Below are 14245 nucleotides of genomic sequence, written 5' to 3'. Positions count from 1 at the left end.
ATATTTTATTTTCACCAAAAAACTGAAAAAAAGTTAAGAATTTTTTTTTTTGCTATATACTTTTGTGTTTAAGATTAATTACTTGATCGTCATCACACGAACTGTTACGAATTCAACCTGTTGTTTACCAATAATTTCGTGATTATAATCATAATTTCGTGAAACGCGGTTTATTTCCCATAGTAAATCCGTTCCTTGAAATTCCTCGTTTCTCCCACAAATTGAATTTTCCATACGCTTTTGCCAAGCATTTTTAGCGCGCGGGGAATTCTGTTAGGTTGCTATGCCAGATTTACCGAAGCGATTTTTTTTTCCCTCTGTTTGACGGTCATTTCAGAAGCGACGATTTCGTGCAGCAACCCTTCGGCGAGGACCAGAATGCTTGATGGTTCCGCTCGTATATGAAGGCGTCTTAGCTTTGGTTATATATATTCTAGAAACCTTGATATAGGAGGTCGTTGTTAAGACGCCTTCATATACATGATACGTGCATTAAGGAGTTCTAGATCGGGTGTGACGATTTAGTGACGTAATAGTGATCTTAGCCAATGAGGCGCATCCCATGTTCGGTATATGGAATTACGTCCCCCGGCTCTCCAGAGTGGTCTCGGAAAGAATTATTTCATTAGCATTAAATAATCGCACATCCACACGCACGCATGGGCCCTCACAAAAATGAGAAGTGGTTGAAATTTTCGAGAATTTTCCAGGTAGGGCCTCAAAAACATCACTTGGCCCATGGTGCTCTTAAGACGGCCTTGCTATAGATGGTCAGCCGGGGCGAGCTCGTATTTTGACGCCCCCTTGCAATGTTTAAAGAGAAGTTAAAGTGTGAAATTTGCGACTCCTCTGCTGCCCCCCCCCCACTTCAGTTCCGGCCCGGCCGAGGCGTCTAACGTTTTTGCTCATCCACTCTTTTTGTAAACTCGAGCATCGTCTGCACTGGAAATACGGTGTAAAGGGGGGGGGGGGGGAAATCCATCCTATTGCATCAGATAATAAGGGATCCAGGGCCGCAACTGGGAATGGGGAGGGGCACATATTTCCCCCTTTAAACCCTCCAACATTACAAAGGGGCGTCGAGATGCGTGCTTATCCTAGCTGACAAGCATCTAGCTGTGGCTGACTGAGCGGATATAGCACATCTGTCATTTTAAATTGAACAGACAGATGGCAGCGCCTCGAACTTATAACACACCACCTACAAGTATTCATACGTATACTCCTTTCCGACATGCAGGGCCGTCTTGAGAACATCATGGGGCCCCGGGCCAAGGGATTTTTCTGAGGCCGTACCAGGGAAATTCTCGAACAATTCCACTACTCGTTTTTCTGATGCCCGGGTAGACCCATGCGTTAAGACGACACTGCCCACAGAACCAACACCAGCTGGTGGTGGTGGTTAGAGCTCTAGCTGCAATTGCTGTCAGAACAGTGTTTCTGTAAGTAGGGCTGGGAGCTTTTACGGGCCCCTTTATGATGAATTTATAGCGTGAAAAAACAAAAAAAAAATGAAAATCATCCCGGGCCCCAGGACTGGAGCCTTGTCAGCCCACCCCTTGTAGGGCCATGTCTGTAAGGCTGGCGTCGTGGTTACATTCATGGGGTGTCTGTTCAATGGTGGTTTTTTATGGAGTCTCTATGGAGCTTCTCGGATAAACGTTAATCTAAGGCAAGGTAACTGCATAAGTGTGAGAACCACGCTTCAGAACGATGTGTACAGGGCCGGATTAACTTATATGAAGGCTCTAAGTACGCAAGTGATTCTGGTGCCCCCCCTTTTACTTTCAACCTTAACGCATGGCCCCTTATGACAATTAGATCCGGCAAGCAGGTATTTTTAGGTGGGGGTTTAAAAGTAGAAATTTTTGCCCAAATTCTACGATGCCACGGCTCGGGAGCCTCGAATGCCGGGAAAACCTCATAACAATTTCATCTGGTTGAAATTTTGTAGAGTATGAAAATTGGGAAGCAGGTATTTATACTAGTAGGATGGGGGCGGGGAACTCTTGTTTTACCCGGTGGCCTATGATGCTGTTGAGACTGCACTGGGGTCTATATAAATTTTGGCACCCCCATCCCCGTAATTTTTAAAGGAAAAAGTAAACTCGATGCCCTTCCAGCCTAGGGAACAGACTCCCCTTCCCCTTCTTTAGTTGTGGTCCTGGTCAACCTTTCAATAAAAACCTTCAATTGTACAATCAAGTGCTCTAAAATTTTAGGATTTTCTACAGGATTGTTGAGCCTGCATAAAAAATTGTACAATTAAAAACAATGTACTATTTGATCATTTTTTATGGTGCCCCTTTTCTCATGATGCCCTAAGCACGTGCTTATTTTGCTTAATGTTAATGGTTAATCTGGCCCTGGATGTGTACGAGATGCATACGCGATACAGCAGTTGGAGAGGGGGCAGAACCAAGATTACCCGGTCGCTGGACCAGGACCGTCTTGAGAGCACCATGGGCTCCTGGGCCAAGGGATTTTTCTGAGGCTCTACCAGGCAAATTTACATGTATGCTTCTTGAAAATTTCAACTCTACCTCATTTTCGTGAGGCTCCTCTTCGCTTGAGGTGCCGGGTGGACCCATGCGTTAAGGCAGCACTGCCCTGGACCAGAATGGACCATCCACGACTCATACGGTAGGGGAAGAGGGGTATCTAAATAGATGTACCTATGACCTATCTCTTTGGGTATGTAATTGTAATATTGACACGCCATCCTGCTTAGCACAAAATCAGGCAGGGTGAGGCGGGAAATAACCAGTGCTGTCTTAACGCATGGGCCCACCCGAGCATGGCCCAGGGAAATCACTTGGACTGGGGGGGCCCATGATGTTCTTAAGACGGCCCTGGAAATAACTCCCCGAATCGAGTGCTGATAGCCGTTGGATATACTACAAAAAAGGGTAAAGATGGCGCACGTGTCAGCCTGGTATATCCAATGACTATAGATGGGGTGACCTTCACAGTAACATAATGAACTTTGTGCAGAGGTAGACTTGGTGTTTTGCTGCATGTGGGCTAAACAAATTCTTTCGACTTTCTTCCATTCTATTGTTTTTTTACCTCTTAATTTCCCAAATCTACCATCACTAAGCTACATCGTGCCATCTTAATGCATGGGTCCACCCGGCATTGCCCAGGAGGAGGGGGGGGGGGCTTTCCTTACGAAGGAAAAAAATCGTCAAGCAAGTGCTAGAACTCCCAATGCTACCACAATATTTGCACATGTGAACGGGGCTTTTTTTTTTTCTTTTTCTTTCATCCGAGCACAACTCAGGTCTATCGCCATAGGCAATTTACTACCTAGTGAGTTGTGCCGGAAGTGTAAGTGTGTGTACCTAACAGTCTGAGTGAGTATCTAGTGTTGTGTATGATTTTTCAGTGCTGTCATCTATATTTCAGGAGTGAAGTGAGTGATGTGTCGTGACTGAATATTTGTACTGTTTGTAGGACTGTTGCTCTCTGTGGCGAGACTTTTTAACGGGGAGATCGGCTCGCATTTGCACCTCGAAGTTGGGAACCACAGAAACCAACTTCAGCATGTGAACGGAGCTGTAGTGTATCAGCATGCATTAGGAATTTCGCAGTTTTCCATGCATTTACCTCTATCATTGCTATGCATTTGTGAATATACAGTCGGCCCCCCGTATTCGCGGTTTTTTCCCTTTATTGAAATTTTTTTTTCAACTCTCAAAAATCGTCATTCATGTGTTTTGTTTACAAAATTTTAGTTGTGCATATTTAGAATGGCTTGCTAATGACATTACTGTCATCACCAGAGCCGTGGCAGCCCCCAAGAGAGAAACAGTCCTCTTGGGTTGGATTAATGTTTTGCCACAATGTGCACTAAAGAATACAACCATTTCTACAGAGTAAATTGAAGATACTATAAAAGGCATTGTCACGTTAGCGAAACAGGTGGGTGGAGAAGGGTTCAATGATATGGATATAGAGGAAGTTGAACAGCTAAATTAATAGCAATTCAGAGGTGTTGACCGAGGAGAAATTTGTCACGGTGGGAAAAGTGCATAAAAAAAAAAAAAAAAAAAAAAAAAAAAAAAAAAATGCAGTTTGCGCGACGAATTAGAGGATGCGCTTTCTCAAGCCCCGCCCATCACTCAATTTACATATTACCACTGAAAAACTTTGGAGGCGTGCAGTTCATCGGGACCAGTTGCACGAGAAAGCGTGGTCCCGCCGTTGAAGAATCCCCCCCCCCCCCCCACACGTAACTTGAAGAGCCCCTGAAACTCAAATCCCAAGTCAAGTCACTCAAACCCCTATTTAGTTCTGAACTGCCAAAAGTCGTAACATTTTACTTGAAGATGTAAGCTCAAGAAAAACAGTATGAAGCATCGTCTCGTCATATCAGTTGCTCCCAACTGATCCGTGAAGGAAGGCTTACTGTCATGCCAGAAAGATGAAGCCCAGCAGCTGTCTCTTGCAGTCCAGTCCAAGGTTGGTACTTCGACCACACTACCCCGAGTGGTAGTACAGATGGAGAACTTTGATGCTCCGACATCGTAAAGTATGTGCATGGACCGTCGCTTCAACAGATACAGAGGACATTACATTAATCGTTCAATTCGCCAAGCAGATTCGCCAGTCAAAGGATGACTTATGAGAAAACGAACTGTCCGTACTGAGTGTTCAAGTTAAAGGGAACTGTTCATCGAAATCCGGTTGTCAAGAATGAAGTGACCATAATATGGGAGATGTGAGTAAATTTTCTCTTACAAATTTTGTTGAGTGGTCAGGAAAAACCAAACTGCAGCAATATTTGGTTTTTTGTGTTTTGCACCCAAATAATTAATAATTTTTGATAAGTATAGTAAGGTATTTCAGCATCGTTGTTTTTTTTTGGTATTTTGTTTTGGTTATATGAATTAAGAATTAAAGAACCTAATGTGTATTTAGACCTCTGTGTGTTGACATATTATTTTTTTTTTGTGACTTAATTGTTTCGGTTAAAATGCTCTAGTACATATTTATTCAGGAGAATTACTCACCGACACACAAAGGGTTATTGCGGACACGGTAACAACTCAAAAATGGTACCCCACTAATATGATCACCAGGCCAAAAGTTTTCTTTCTTCGAGTACTGTCAACTTAAATAGTACTCAACAATTTAGCACCACAACATAAATGGTGCCGTGACAAACTTGAATCTGAGTAATTTTCTTTTCTCCTGAAGCTATTCTAAGAAATGCATTTGTGTTGCATGAAAATATAAAATATTCTGCTCTCTTGTCAAGTAAAATACTAATTAAATGTCACACACACACAAATTTTATTTTGGGGGTTAGCTATGAAATATGTGAATATTTGGTGTGCCTAAGATTGAAAAATTTCATGTTGGTATAGAGTGGATACAATTTAAGTATATAGTGGTGTATATATTTATATGTACAGGTTATGTTGATCGAATTCTTTAGGGGTGACCTCTCATTTGATGCACAAATAATTGTTTTGGTTCTACTGCTAGTTGTTTTTCCTTTGGTAAACAGACATACACACACAGTGACTATGGCACAAGCACAGGATCCACAAACCCTGTGGCCTATTTTGATGGGTGCATATAACAATTTGCCCATATTTTCAGGTACAGCTGAACCCTCAGCTCGTGAGTTATTTCGTTGCATTGACAATGCTGCTGCATTGGCAGGGTGGAATGCACCACAGAAAAAGCAGCTAGTACTGCAGAAGTGTGCCGGAAAAGTAGCTTCGCATCTGCGTGAAAATGAGTACCGTGTAGCTCAGATGACCTATGACCAGTTAAAAAACTATTTGATCGAACGTTTTGATACTCATGTCACTCCCGAATACACGTTAGCTCAGCTAACTAGTTCAGTGCAACATGACACTGAAAAGGTGAAAGATTTTGCAGACAGATTGGAAGCACTGTCTCGTAAAGCAGTTCCTATCACAGAAGATGAGGATGAATCGGTCACGACTTTGAGGAATTCACTCCTCCTTTCTAGATTTACTCATGGTGTAAATCCCGCACTTAGACAGTTGATGGCTACACAAGGTCCCACAACATTTGAAGCTGCTGTACAGATAGCTCACAGAATTGAGACGGTCTCAAACATGACAAATTCCACAGCTTGGGCTGGAACAGCCTCACAAATCGCACCTCAAACGTCTCTTGCACAGATACAGTCACAGGTGTGTTCCCCAGTGTCACATGCTGTAAATTCAGATACCATGTTAATTTCACTCATGGACAAAGTACAGTCACTGGAAAAATCACTGAAAGAGTTGTCACTCTCAAACCAGGCTAGCGTGCCAAATACTCGTCCACGTTCACCAAATTTTCTTTCGTGTACTCAAAGTGCTCGACCACAGACTTACCAAACACAAAACGTACCCTATGGTGAATCTTGGAGGCATACAGTAACATGCTTTTACTGTGGATATCGTGGCCATGTTGTCAGAGACTGCCGCAAACGCATTAGAGACCAGTCCTCTAGACAAACAAACACTTACTCTCGTGGAAACACTTCTCGTAACCAGTCGTCTCCACGTCCACATTTTTCACGTCCAAACCAGAATCGTAATGGCAGAGGTCAAAACACACAAAATGAGGGTACACAAAACAAAACAAGGTCTATCTCGCCAAATTCCAACAATGAAAACAATGCACGCTCGACTTCTCCAAAAGTCAGATTCACAGACAATGTGCAAACAAATGAAGAGACTACTAACTGTTCTGAGTCAGACAAATCACTACCAGTAGTTGATGTCACTGTTGATGGTCTTAAACTTCCTTGTCTCGTAGATTCAGGTGCTTCGCTCACTCTGATTTCACATGTTTGGTGCCGAAACAACCAAATGACTCACAGGTACACAAAAATAACGCCTGTTGTCATTAAAGGTGTGTCAGGAGAGACACTTAAAATTCAACATACTATCACTCTTTCTTTCCAAATTTTGGACAAAACAGTGGAGCAGACATTTTTTGTTATTCCTGCTAGCTCGTCACAAAGGTATGAAGCTCTCTTAGGAGTTGACTTCTTCACAAAACAAAAGGCTAACTTTTCATTTTCTTCTAAGGGAATGATTTTGACATTCCCAGACTCTAAGCAAGAGTGGTCAACCGAACACAAAATTGCATATGGTAGGTCAAAGACACAAATCAAAATTCCTCCACACTCTGAGATTTTCATTCCCATCGTTGTCAAACCTCGTGTGTCGTCTAATCTTTTGGTATTTGAGGGAAATCGTTCACTAGTCCAAGTATTTCACGTAGCAAATGCTGTTTATGAGTCTCTTCCAGAAAATGAGTACTTACTCAAGGTAATCAACCCTTCATCTCGGGAAGCTTTGGTTGAACCAGGCACAAAAATTGCTAAAGTGGAACCACTATCACTTGCACACTCAGTCACACATGACATATGCTCCTCGGTTGAAGAAAATTTTTGTGACACTTTCTCTTCTTTTTCTGACATTAACTTGTCCCACTTGTCACATGTAAACAAAACAAAACTTGAAAATTTGATTGTTGAATACAAGGACGTTTTTGCTAGTTCAGTATCAGAGCTAGGCTCTTGTGACACACTGCTACACCGCATCTTCCTTGAAGATGACATTCCGGTCAGACAACGTCCATATAAGGTCCCATACAAGTTGAAAAATGAGCTTCAGTCTCAAATAAATGAACTACTCGAAGCTGACATAATTCAGCCTAGTTCTTCACCATATTCAGCTCCTGTGGTTTTGGTTCGAAAATCTGATGGATCTTATAGATTGTGTTGTGATATGAGGAAATTAAACACAAAAACAATTCCTGACTCATATCCTCTTCCAAACATGACAGAATTGCTAGACATGCTCGCAGGATCCCTTGTCTTTTCTTCTTTGGACCTATGCTCAGGGTTTTACCAAATGCAAATACACCCTGATGACATGTATAAGTCAGCTTTCATCACAGACCAAGGCTTGTATGAATGGAAGCGTGTTCCTTTTGGGTTGAGAAATTCCCCTAACAGTTTTCAACGTCTCATGGAGATAGTTCTTTCTGGCCTAAAACCACTTAACATAGCAACATATGTTGATGATATCATTGTAGCAAGTAAAACGGTAGAGGAAAACTTGGATAAGCTACGAATAGTTTTCTCGAGACTCAGAGATCACAACTTAAAACTTAAACCTAAGAAATGTCAGTTCCTCCAGGATTCGATCACGTACCTTGGTTTTGTTGTTAAGGGTGGTTATGTCACACCCGATCCTAAAAAAGTTTTGCCACTGGAGAGTAGTTTGACCAGGCCTGTAAACAAAAAGAAGGTCAGAGCTTTTCTGGGTTTAGCCTCTTTTTACCGCCGTTTCATTCCTAATTACACACATGTTGCAATGCCACTTATTGAGCTAACGAAACGAGACACACAATTTCTTTGGACTGAAAAAGCTCAAAATTCTTTTGACACATTGAAAAAGTCAATAATTTCGTCTCCTTGTCTTAAACTTCCGGAACCGAACAAACCATGGTTCTTATATACAGACGCCTCATCAGAAGCAGTAGGTGCAGTCCTGATGCAGGATGATGAAAAAGGTATCCGTCACCCAGTCGCTTTTGCTTCACGCAAACTCAAGCCAGCAGAGGTCAAGTACAGTACGGTAGAGCGTGAACTCCTTGCTCTAGTTTTTGCTACTGCATATTTCAGACAGTACCTATACCAAGAACATTTCGTTATTTACTGTGACCAGGCTAGCATATCCAATGTGCTGAAATTGAAAGACCCACACTCCAGAATTGCCAGATGGTTGATGTTGCTACAGCAGTATAACTACACAGTTATACACAAACCAGGTCGTCAAAATACCACAGCTGACTTTCTCTCCCGAGAAGCTTTTCCAGTATCTTCGATACAGACCATGGCTGTACCAAATTACACTGAAGACTCTCTTCGTCAACTTCAAGAGTCAGATCCGTTCTGTTCCAAATTCTTTGACTCTGATGGTAACTTTGAAGCTAAGCCTGATGTATCCCCAAAATATAAGAATTTAACTTTCCTTCTTGTGGGCAAACTTCTTCATGTTCATTCTGCTGATGTTCCTGAACGACTCAGACTCGTTGTACCAGATTCCTTGACCATGGAAATCTTCCAGTTGTCTCACGACGTACCTACTTCAGCTCACCAGGGTTTCACCAAGACTCTCGCCAGACTGAGACAGTCCTATTGGTTTCCTCACATGTACTCGCTGCTGAAAACGTACATCTCATCTTGTCACGCATGCCAACAATCAAGAGCACACCGCGCTCAAGATAAATCACAAATGCTGAGAGTTCCAGTCACGTCCCGTCCGAATCAAAGAATAGCGATGGATTGTGTCGGACCGTTGCCACACACATCAGCTGGAAACAGTTACATTGTTGTCATCTCCGACTATTTCACTCGTTGGCCAGAAGCTTTCGCCGTTCCAAATATAAGGTCAGAAGTCATTGCTCAGGTCTTGATTCGTTACATTGCCACTCATGGTATTCCTGAAGAGATCATCACTGATCGTGGTGCCAATTTTTTGTCGAAAGTCATGACAGACGTCTACACAACTCTTGGAATCAAGAAGATAACTACGCACGCCTATCATCCACAGGCTGATGGTGTTCTCGAGCGTTTAAATGGAACTTTGGTCAAATCTCTTTCTCACTTGGTAAATGACACTCACACTAACTGGGATATTCATCTCCCATGGGCACTAATGGCTCACAGGTCAGCACCACATAATTCCACGGGTTATTCTCCAGCGTTTCTATTGTTCGGTCGTGAACTTCGAGTGCCGGCAAACATGCTCTACAATGGCCCAGTCCCTTCCTACACACACACAAGTTACGCACAGCATCTTCAGGAGACTTTTTCAAAATCTTTTAACATAGTTAAAGAGAATCTACGAAGTGCAGCAGAAATCCAAGAGTCTAATCGTTCAGCAAAGTCAGTTGACAAAAACATACAGGTTGGAGACCTCGTGTATCTTTTCACTCCTAAAGTCCCACCTCATTTGTCGAAGAAGTTTTTTAAGAAAAATACAGGACCATATAAAGTGTTGGAAAAACTTTCACCAGTTAGCTTTCGTATCCAGAAAGTTGGAAATGAACAGGATACCCAGGTTGTCCATGTGGACAGATTATCTAGACCACGTCGTAAAACTCAACAAGTTCTCTTGGACTCTAATAAAAATGAGAATCGGTCCTCTGTAACACTAAACTCGGAATCGAACCCTGAGACACAGCATACAAATGGTGATAATTCTTTGTTAACTTTTAGAGATATGCCCTTGTTTACGAAAATTAATGTGCCTATTGTTCCTAGACATAATGTTCCTGTTGTCCGAAGACACAACAGATTTCATAATCTTCGTCCAAGTGTAGTCCGACCTGCAAGGTTCAGAGACTAATATCGTTGTCATTTGAGTTAATATGTATGTACATAAGTGTTAACGTTGCAAGGTTCTTTGAGTATTTTGTTGTGCCAAAAATATATTGTCTCGCACATGAAAAGTTTTTTTTTGTCTTCGTAGTGGTCATGTTCACACTAAGCGAGATGTGTGATTGAAAGAAATCCATTTATTTTTTTTTCTGTGTCTATGATCGAAACATAGAATTTGTCAACGTATGCTCAGGGTTGCTCTCATGAATATTTGCTCGGTAATTTTTTTTCTTTCGAACACAAAAAGCAATGTAAGTGCTGTGTCTCTTTGGGAAATATTGATTGATAAGTTGCCTAAAAATCCTTTTTCAAAATGGAATGTGACCATAAAGTCTGTGCATAAAAAAAAAAAAAAAATTCGAGTCAAATCCTTCATAAGGATAAACGAAGCAACAATTTTTTTGTCCTGTCAAATGGACGTATGGTCAAACTACCCAAGCTCTCACCAGTGCAAACTTTCTTGAGACTTTAACATTCTTTGATCATTTGTATATCATGAAATGACATGTCTAGACAATGAAATATCATATGAGAATACACAAATCATTGAAATATTGTTATACACTTCCTTGAAATGTTTGTCACAACTCTTAAAGATTTGCTTTGTTATGTTGTAAGCTGGTGTTGTGACGTTTGGTGAACAGGAATCCCTTATACCATGTTTTTCTCACTGTAACTTCGCAAGTTTCTTTAGACCCTAGGGTTTGCAGTTACCGGAAACCACCCGAGGTAAACCCCTGGCAATCCGGTTCGGGCCAGTTTGTTTGGGCAAATTCGCCATGTTTGTTTTTGTCCGGCAATAATCCGCTTCGTTCTACAGTTGAAGGTAGGGTCTTTGGCTGTGGAGCAAGGATTGGGAACCAGAGGTCGGGCTATTGCAACTCACCCAAATCCCGGTTTACAACTCATAATGGATTCCAACCAGTTCACCGAATCACAGCATCCCCTAAAGACTGACATTGTAAAAAATTTTTTTCTACATTCTGTGTGTGTATCATATCATAAAATTGTCAATGTAACAATTTGCATTTGCCTGACCACCGAGACAAAATCGAAGTGGAAATTGACTCACAAATGTATAATTTGTCACAATGTAACATTGAAAAACATGTTTATTTTGTTTCCATAACAAATATCATTTGTTTATAATGTCAGCAATCGAATATTAATCATGTGTTGTTGCTTGAGTATTCCAGGAAAAAAGAGAATTTTGTGATGACTCGTAAACATAAGCAAGTATGTCGAGTATGATTGAGGACAATCAAATGAATCTCAGAAGAAGTCGGTTTGTAGATTTAAAGATTTTGTTCGTTTGTTGTATCTGTGAAACACCAGATCTCTTTTTGTTGTATCTGTGAAACACCAGATCCTTTTTGTTGTATCTGTGAAACACCAGATCTCTTTTGTTGTATCTGTGAAACACCAGATCCCTTTTTGTTGTATCTGTGAAACACCAGATCTCGTTTGTTGTATCTGTGAAACACCAGATCACTGTTGTGTATTGATGATTTCAGTATTTGTACGTTGAGAAGTAGTAGTTTTGTTTTCATTGATGTTGTCCTTTCTTTTACGTTAGTTTCATTTTCATGGTGCGTTGGTTTCGTTTTCATGATGCGTGTGTAGAGTCCGAAGCATGGACAAATTCGTTGAATCGAAGTCATATTTTTATCGTATGAGAAGCAGTATAGAGGTAACACATTGGAATAACTCAGGTGACACACTTTGTATTTTGTTCGTCTGTGTAGACATTGTCTTCATTCCTTGTCCCCAAATGTCAAATGAGTCATGGTAACGTTTGCGATTGTTCTTTCTTTTGAAACACTTTGAACAGCCAGGCAACTAAATCACTCAATCATTTTCTTTCTTTTCATCAAGTACTGTGTAACATCATTGAGAGTAGATCTTGACATCTGTTTTTTTTTTATGGAGTGTTTTCTCTAAAAATTTTCCCTACGGTAAAATTTTTTTTCCGAAACCGTCGGTGATGTCACGGTGGGAAAAGTAGGACACTTCCCCCCCTTTGACAAAGAAGCCTGACATATTTTAACCCAGAATTGTCATGTCAAATAAGTGAAATTTGCTAAATGTAAATATAATTGTGTTTGTCGCGTGGAAAATATTTGAGCTTCTGTCTTTATATTTTTGTGGAAAGCTGAACCGAATTTCGTGGTTGTCTAGTTCCTTTCCTCTTGTGTTATCATTCATGTGTGTTATGAATATCATTCCGTCTGATATTCATAAAATGCCCGAGATCTGAACCACAGATCGTTTGTATAGAGTGGACACACACTCTTTATGCATCACACTGTATGTGTTTGTCGGAAAATTCTAAATATTAAATGCTTTGCTTTGACATCTCAATCATTTGAGCTCAACAACAAATTCCTTGAATTTTTCTGATTCTTCCTGTGAAATTTTGAGAAATTCCGAGTTAAATTGAACGAGAAAATGTGTGTTCTTTTGAATAATATATTCTTTCTTTTGTGAGAGAGACACACCTAATGATCCACTGATAATCAAAGATATTATCGCCATCTTGATGAGTCAGTTTTCTTGTTCCCACACGAACGCGTTCGTTCGTTCGGTACGTGTAAAAGGAAGATAAGATTCCTTTTTCTTTTTCCCTCTCACTGTTCGTAATCTGTTGTATATTTTTTTTTATACGTGAAAATCCGATTTTTCGCTTTTTGCATATTCTGAGTCTGGTTTTTTTTTTTTATTAAATAAGGGAAACAAACATTTTTGTTAACCGGGAGTTAAATAATTTTGAGACCGTGTGAGTTTTTCAATTTTAAAAATTTATATATATTTTTTTCTTTTTCTCTCCACTGTTTCCAATGCTTTGAAGAAAAAAAAAAAAGGCTTGTGTTGTAAAATATTTTGAGGGAGAGAAACTTTTGAAATAATGTTATATGCTTGAAATTATTCTCTGTTATCGAGAAAGTGTTGAATTTGAATTTTTTTAAGAATTTCCTTTGTTTGGATTTAAATTTTTCGGCATGTCGCGAAACAAGAATATTTATATATGATGTCGCATATCGTTGGAAAGCTAATTTTTTTCCCCACACAATGATGTTAATGTTTTTTCATTTTGATGAATATTTGTGCATTTAATCCGGAAATCTTATATTGAAAATTATTGTTGTCATTATAAACTTTGCTGAAAGCCGTTCATTTTCTTTATTGAGAGAAGATGTTTTTCTTTTGGTTTCATGTTTGTGTTCGCGCCTTGTGATACAATTGGGTAAAATTTTGGATGATGCAGTTTGCGCGACGAATTAGAGGATGCGCTTTCTCAAGCCCCGCCCATCACTCAATTTACATATTACCACTGAAAAACTTTGGAGGCGTGCAGTTCATCGGGACCAGTTGCACGAGAAAGCGTGGTCCCGCCGTTGAAGAATCCCCCCCCCCCCACACGTAACTTGAAGAGCCCCTGAAACTCAAATCCCAAGTCAAGTCACTCAAACCCCTATTTAGTTCTGAACTGCCAAAAGTCGTAACATTTTACTTGAAGATGTAAGCTCAAGAAAAACAGTATGAAGCATCGTCTCGTCATATCAGTTGCTCCCAACTGATCCGTGAAGGAAGGCTTACTGTCATGCCAGAAAGATGAAGCCCAGCAGCTGTCTCTTGCAGTCCAGTCCAAGGTTGGTACTTCGACCACACTACCCCGAGTGGTAGTACAGATGGAGAACTTTGATGCTCCGACATCGTAAAGTATGAGCACGGACCGTCGCTTCAACAGATACAGAGGACATTAATCGTTCAATTCGCCAAGCAGATTCGCCAGTCAAAGGATGACTTATGAGA

Source organism: Pholcus phalangioides, unplaced genomic scaffold (assembly GCF_987345545.1).
Source record: "Pholcus phalangioides strain wild (caught in Gottingen) unplaced genomic scaffold, Ppha-v1.0 ptg000010l_1, whole genome shotgun sequence".
Classification (NCBI taxonomy): domain Eukaryota; kingdom Metazoa; phylum Arthropoda; class Arachnida; order Araneae; family Pholcidae; genus Pholcus; species Pholcus phalangioides.
Note: the sequence above shows the minus strand (reverse complement) of the source record.